Here is a 7,500-nt window from a genome sequence, read left to right as displayed (position 1 = left end):
GGCCCGGTGGCTGCGACGGGCCGCGCATGCTCCCCTCCCGATAACCCCCGCAACGGCGCGCCGTGCGCGCGGCTGGTTTGAGAAATAGATTTCCACGGATGGGAACGGCCGCGGGACGCTGCGGGCAGCCCGAGCGAACGGGCGCCGGCGCCGGCGCGACGGCCCTCCGATGTGGGACCTCTGCGTGCGTCGGAAAAAAATGTGACATTCGGGCCGTCTCGGTCTCGCCAGATACGTTTCGCGCCGGAGCATTGGCGGGCGGGGCCGCGAGGCCGCGCTCGCCGCGTCCCCGGCGCTGGAGTGGACCCGCGGCCGGAGGAGCCGTCCGCCCGAGCGCCTGGCGGCGCCGGCGGGGGCCCTCCGATGGCAGGTTGTAATCGCCGATCGGTCGGTGCGGGGGTGTGGGTGCGTGGCGGGAGCCCGCGAGGAGCGGCCGCCGGCCTTCGGTCCGTGTTAGTAAGGCGCCCGCCTGGAGCGGGGCCGGGGCGAGCGGCAAAGCCGCCCCCGTGCATTGGTCTGTGTTCGTTAAGCGGCCCGCTTGGAGCGAGGCCGGGGCGAGCCGAAAGGCCGCCCGCTTCTCCGGTCCGTGTTCCTGTTCGTTACGCGGCCCGCTCGGAGCGAGGCCGCGGCGAGCGCGTGGGGCCGCCCGCTGCCCCGGTCCGTGTTCGTTAAGCGGCCCGCCTGGAGCGAGGCCGGGGCGAGCCGAAAGGCCGCCCGCTTTCTCTGGTCCGTGTTCGTTAAGCGGCCCGCCTGGAGCGAGGCCGGGGCGAGCCGAAAGGCCGCCCGCTTTCTCTGGTCCGTGTTCGTTAAGCGGCCCGCCTGGAGCGAGGCCGCGGCGAGCCAAAAGGCCGCCCGCTTCTCCGGTCCGTGTTCGTGTTTAATATTCGGCCCGCCCGCTCGGAGCGAGGCCGGGAAGAGCGGCAGAGCCGCCCGCTTCTCCAGTCCGTGTTTCATAAGCGGCCCCCCCGAAAGGCCGCGGCGAGCGGCAAAGCCGCCCGCTTCTCCAGTCCGTGTTCGTGTTTAATATTCGGCCCGCCCGCTCGGAGCGAGGCCGGGAAGAGCGGCTAAGCCGACCGCTTCTCCGGTCCGTGTTCGTGTTTCATAAGCGGCCCCCCCGAAAGGCCGCGGCGAGCCAAAAGGCCGCCCGCTTCTCCGGTCCGTGTTCGTGTTTAATATTCGGCCCGCCCGCTCGGAGCGAGGCCGGGAAGAGCGGCTAAGCCGACCGCTTCTCCGGTCCGTGTTCGTGTTTCATAAGCGGCCCCCCCGAAAGGCCGCGGCGAGCGGCAGAGCCGCCCGCTTCTCCGGTCCGTGTTCGTGTTTAATATTCGGCCCGCCCGCTCGGAGCGAGGCCGGGAAGAGCGGCAAAGCCGCCCGCTTCTCCAGTCCGTGTTCGTGTTTCATTAGCGGCCCCCCCCCCCCACCCGGAGCGAGGCCGCGGCGAGCGGCAACGCCGCCCGCTTCTCCAGTCCGTGTTCGTGTTTCATAAGCGGCCCCCCCCCTTCCGGAGCGAGGCCGCGGCGAGCGGCAAAGCCGCCCGCTTCTCCAGTCCGTGTTCGTGTTTCACATTGCCGGGGAGCCAGGCACTCATTTGTGATAAAAGTGGCACTCTGTCATATTTTCAGAAAAGTGGGACTTTGCCATATTTTCGAAAAAGTGGGACTTTGTCATATTTTCGAAAAGTGGGACTTTGTCATATTTTCGAAAAAGTGGGACTTTGTCATATTTTCGGCTCCAAAAGCTCTTAAAATGCTGTTCCCTATATATGTGCCGATAGTGTTTTGGAGATCTGGGTCAAACCTCCGCATCTTTTTGGTTTGAGGGTAGAGGTGGGGGGTCAACGCAAAAGATGCGGGCACTTAGTCATTTTTTCGGTTGGGCGACCAGGGGCGCTGTTGGCACTTTGTCATTTTTTCGGCTGGGCGACCAGGGGCGCCGTTTGCACTTAGTCATTTTTAAGGCTGGGCGACCAGGGGCGTTGAGTGTTTGGGCGACCAGGGGCGCCGTTGGCACTTAGTCATTTTTTCGGCTGGGCGACCAGGGGCGTTGAGTGTTTGGGCGACCAGGGGCGCCGTTTGCACTTTGTCATTTTTTCGGCTGGGCGACCAGGGGCGTTTGTTTGCTGGGCGACCAGGGGCATTTTTGACACTTTGCCGTTTTTATGGATGGGCGACCAGGGGCGTTTGTTTGCTGGGCGACCAGGGGCATTTTTGACACTTTGCCGTTTTTATGGATGGGCGACCAGGGGCGTTTGTTTGCTGGGCGACCAGGGGCATTTTTGACACTTTGCCGTTTTTATGGATGGGCGACCAGGGGCGTTTGTTTGCTGGGCGACCAGGGGCATTTTTGACACTTTGCCGTTTTTATGGATGGGCGACCAGGGGCGTTTGTTTGCTGGGCGACCAGGGGCATTTTTGACACTTTGCCGTTTTTATGGATGGGCGACCAGGGGCGTTTGTTTGCTGGGCGACCAGGGGCATTTTTGACACTTTGCCGTTTTTATGGATGGGCGACCAGGGGCGTTTGTTTGCTGGGCGACCAGGGGCATTTTTGACACTTTGCCGTTTTTATGGATGGGCGACCAGGGGCGTTTGTTTGCTGGGCGACCAGGGGCATTTTTGACACTTTGCCGTTTTTATGGATGGGCGACCAGGGGCGGCTAGTGGCTGGGCGACCAGGGGCATTTTTGACACTTTGCCGTTTTTATGGATGGGCGACCAGGGGCGTTTATTGGCTGGGCGACCAGGGGCATTTTTGACACTTTGCCGTTTTTGTGGATGGGCGACCAGGGGCGCCGTGTGGCTGGGCGACCAGGGGCGTTTGTGGGACCGGGCTGACACCGGGACTTTGCCTTTAATTCGGCCGCTCCAGGGAACCAGGAACGCCGGCCTCTGCTCAGCACAAGTCGGCCTGAAGTGGGACTTTGTCATATTTTAATCCTGGGCGACCAGGGGCGTTTGAGGGACCGGGATGACACCGGCACTTTGCCTTTAATTTGGCCGCTCCAGGGAACCAGGAACGCCGGCCTCTGCTCAGCACAAGTCGGCCTGAAGTGGGACTTTGTCATATTTTAATCCTGGGCGACCAGGGGCGTTTGAGGGACCGGGATGACACCGGCACTTTGCCTTTAATTTGGCCGCTCCAGGGAACCAGGAACGCCGGCCTCTGCTCAGCACAATTCGGCCTGAAGTGTGACTTTGTCATTTTTAAGGCTGGGCGACCAGGGGCACTGTTGGCACTTAGTCATTTTTTGGGCTGGGCGACCAGGGGCGTTGAGTGTTTGGGCGACCAGGGGCGCTGTTGGCACTTAGTCATTTTTTCGGCTGGGCGACCAGGGGCGCCGTTGGCACTTAGTCATTTTTTCGGCTGGGCGACCAGGGGCGTTTGTGGGACTTTGTCATTTTTTGGGCTGGGCGACCAGGGGCGTTTGACACCGGCACTTTGCCTAATTTTTAGCCGCTCCGGGGAACCAGGCAGGTCGGCCTCATTCCTGCACTTCTGCCCCTGAGTTGGGCGACCAGGGGCGTTTGGGGAACCGGGCGGACAGCGGCACTTTGCCTAATATTTGGCCGCTCCAGGGAACCAGGCAGGTCGGCCTCATTTCAGCACTTCTGCCGGTCAGTTGGGCGACCAGGGGCGTTTAAGGAACCGGGCGGACACCGGCACTTTGCCTAATATTTGGCCGCTCCAGGGAACCAGGCAGGTCGGCCTGACTTCAGCACTTCTGCCGGTAAGTTGGGCGACCAGGGGCGTGTGAGGAACCGGGCGGACAGCGGCACTTTGCCTAATATTTGGCCGTTTCAGGGAACCAGGCAACTCGGCCTGACTTCAGCACTTCTCCCCTGAGTTGGGCGACCAGGGGCGTTTGGGGAACCGGGCGGACAGCGGCACTTTGCCTAATATTTGGCCGCTCCGGGGAACCAGGCAGGTCGGCCTCATTTCAGCACTTCTGCCGGTCAGTTGGGCGACCAGGGGCGTTTGGGGAACCGGGCGGACAGCGGCACTTTGCCTGATATTTGGCCGCTCCAGGGAACCAGGCAGGTCGGCCTGACTTCAGCACTTCTGCCGGTAAGTTGGGCGACCAGGGGCGTGTGAGGAACCGGGCGGACAGCGGCACTTTGCCTAATATTTGGCCGTTTCAGGGAACCAGGCAACTCGGCCTGACTTCAGCACTTCTCCCCTGAGTTGGGCGACCAGGGGCGTTTGGGGAACCGGGCGGACAGCGGCACTTTGCCTAATATTTGGCCGCTCCGGGGAACCAGGCAGGTCGGCCTCATTTCAGCACTTCTGCCGGTCAGTTGGGCGACCAGGGGCGTTTGGGGAACCGGGCGGACAGCGGCACTTTGCCTGATATTTGGCCGCTCCAGGGAACCAGGCAGGTCGGCCTGACTTCAGCACTTCTGCCGGTAAGTTGGGCGACCAGGGGCGTGTGAGGAACCGGGCGGACAGCGGCACTTTGCCTAATATTTGGCCGTTTCAGGGAACCAGGCAACTCGGCCTGACTTCAGCACTTCTCCCCTGAGTTGGGCGACCAGGGGCGTTTGGGGAACCGGGCGGACAGCGGCACTTTGCCTAATATTTGGCCGCTCCGGGGAACCAGGCAGGTCGGCCTCATTTCAGCACTTCTGCCGGTCAGTTGGGCGACCAGGGGCGTTTGGGGAACCGGGCGGACACCGGCACTTTGCCTGTTATTTGGCCGCTCCAGGGAACCAGGCAGGTCGGCCTGACTTCAGCACTTCTGCCCCTGAGTTGGGCGACCAGGGGCGTTTGGGGAACCGGGCGGACACCGGCACTTTGCCTAATATTTGGCCGCTCCGGGGAACCAGGCAGGTCGGCCTCATTTCAGCACTTCTGCCGGTCAGTTGGGCGACCAGGGGCGTTTGGGGAACCGGGCGGACAGCGGCACTTTGCTCTTTTTTTGCCCGCTTTGGGGAACCAGGCAGGTCGGCCTGACTTCAGCACTTCTGCCCCTGAGTTGGGCGACCAGGGGCGTTTAAGGAACCGGGCGGACAGCGGCACTTTGCCTAATATTTGGCCGCTCCAGGGAACCAGGCAGGTCGGCCTCATTTCAGCACTTCTGCCGGTCAGTTGGGCGACCAGGGGCGCTTGAGGAACCGGGCGGACACCGGCTTTTTGCTCCTTTTTTGGGCCGCTTTAGGGAACCAGAAAACTCGGCCTCGTTTCAGCACTTCTGCCGGTAAGTTGGGCGACCAGGGGCGTTTGAGGAACCGGGCGGACAGCGGCACTTTGCCTAATATTTGGCCGCTCCAGGGAACCAGGCGACTCGGCCTGACTTCAGCACTTCTGCCCCTGAGTTGGGCGACCAGGGGCGTTTGAGGAACCGGGCGGACAGCGGCACTTTGCCTAATATTTGGCCGCTCCAGGGAACCAGGCAGGTCGGCCTCACTTCAGCACAATTCGGCCTGAAGTGTGACTTTGTCATTTTTTAAGGCTGGGCGACCAGGGGCCCTGTTAGCACTTAGTCATTTTTAAGGCTGGGCGACCAGGGGCGCTGTTGGCACTTAGTCATTTTTTCGGCTGGGCGACCAGGGGCGTTGAGTGTTTGGGCGACCAGGGGCGCTGTTGGCACTTAGTCATTTTTTCGGCTGGGCGACCAGGGGCGCCGTTGGCACTTAGTCATTTTTTCGGCTGGGCGACCAGGGGCGTTGAGTGTTTGGGCGACCAGGGGCGCTGTTGGCACTTAGTCATTTTTTCGGCTGGGCGACCAGGGGCGCCGTTGGCACTTAGTCATTTTTTCGGCTGGGCGACCAGGGGCGTTGAGTGTTTGGGCGACCAGGGGCGCTGTTGGCACTTAGTCATTTTTTCGGCTGGGCGACCAGGGGCGCCGTTGGCACTTAGTCATTTTTTCGGCTGGGCGACCAGGGGCGTTTAGTGTTTGGGCGACCAGGGGCGCCGTTGGCACTTAGTCATTTTTTCGGCTGGGCGACCAGGGGCGTTTAGTGTTTGGGCGACCAGGGGCGTTTGTGGGACTTTGTCATTTTTTGGGCTGGGCGACCAGGGGCGTTTGACACCGGCACTTTGCCTAATTTTTAGCCGCTCCGGGGAACCAGGCAGGTCGGCCTCATTCCTGCACTTCTGCCCCTGAGTTGGGCGACCAGGGGCGTTTGGGGAACCGGGCGGACAGCGGCACTTTGCCTAATATTTGGCCGCTCCGGGGAACCAGGCAGGTCGGCCTCATTCCTGCACTTCTGCCCCTGAGTTGGGCGACCAGGGGCGTTTGGGGAACCGGGCGGACAGCGGCACTTTGCCTAATATTTGGCCGCTCCAGGAAACCAGGCAGGTCGGCCTCATTTCAGCACTTCTGCCGGTCAGTTGGGCGACCAGGGGCGTTTAAGGAACCGGGCGGACACCGGCACTTTGCCTAATATTTGGCCGCTCCAGGGAACCAGGCAACTCGGCCTCATTTCAGCACTTCTGCCCCTGAGTTGGGCGACCAGGGGCGTTTGGGGAACCGGGCGGACACCGGCACTTTGCCTAATATTTGGCCGATTTTGGGAACCAGGCAACTCGGCCTCATTTCAGCACTTCTCCCCTGAGTTGGGCGACCAGGGGCGTTTGGGGAACCGGGCGGACACCGGCACTTTGCTCTTTTTTTGGCCGCTTTAGGGAACCAGGCAACTCGGCCTCATTTCAGCACTTCTGCCCCTGAGTTGGGCGACCAGGGGCGTTTGGGGAACCGGGCGGACACCGGCACTTTGCCTAATATTTGGCCGATTTTGGGAACCAGGCAACTCGGCCTCATTTCAGCACTTCTCCCCTGAGTTGGGCGACCAGGGGCGTTTGGGGAACCGGGCGGACACCGGCACTTTGCCTCATATTTGGCCGATTTTGGGAACCAGGACACTCGGCCTCATTTTGCCACTTCCCAGCCTGAAGTTGGACTTAGTCGTTTTTACAGCCGGCCCGAGAACCGGGCGGACAGCGGCACTTTGCCTAATATTTGGCCGCTCCAGGGAACCAGGCAACTCGGCCTCATTTCAGCACTTCTGCCCCTGAGTTGGGCGACCAGGGGCGTTTGGGGAACCGGGCGGACACCGGCACTTTGCTCTTTTTTTGGCCGCTTTAGGGAACCAGGCAACTCGGCCTCATTTCAGCACTTCTCCCCTGAGTTGGGCGACCAGGGGCGTTTGGGGAACCGGGCGGACACCGGCACTTTGCCTAATATTTGGCCGCTCCAGGGAACCAGGACACTCGGCCTCATTTTGCCACTTCCCAGCCTGAAGTTGGACTTTGTCGTTTTCCCGGCCGGCCCGAGAACCGGGCCGTCACCGGCACTTTGCCTTATTTTTAGCCGTTTTGGGGAACCAGGACACTCGGCCTCATTTTGCCACTTCCCAGCCTGAAGTTGGACTTTGTCGTTTTCGCGGCCGGCCCGAGAACCGGGCCGTCACCGTCACTTTGCCTTATTTTTAGCCGTTTTGGGGAACCAGGACACTCGGCCTCATTTTGCCACTTCCCAGCCTGAAGTTGGACTTTGTCGTT

This window comes from Hippichthys cyanospilos, unplaced genomic scaffold (assembly GCF_059441005.1).
Source record: "Hippichthys cyanospilos isolate Australia breed blue-spotted pipefish unplaced genomic scaffold, RoL_Hcya_1.0 HiC_scaffold_92, whole genome shotgun sequence".
NCBI lineage: Eukaryota > Metazoa > Chordata > Actinopteri > Syngnathiformes > Syngnathidae > Hippichthys > Hippichthys cyanospilos.
Note: the sequence above shows the minus strand (reverse complement) of the source record.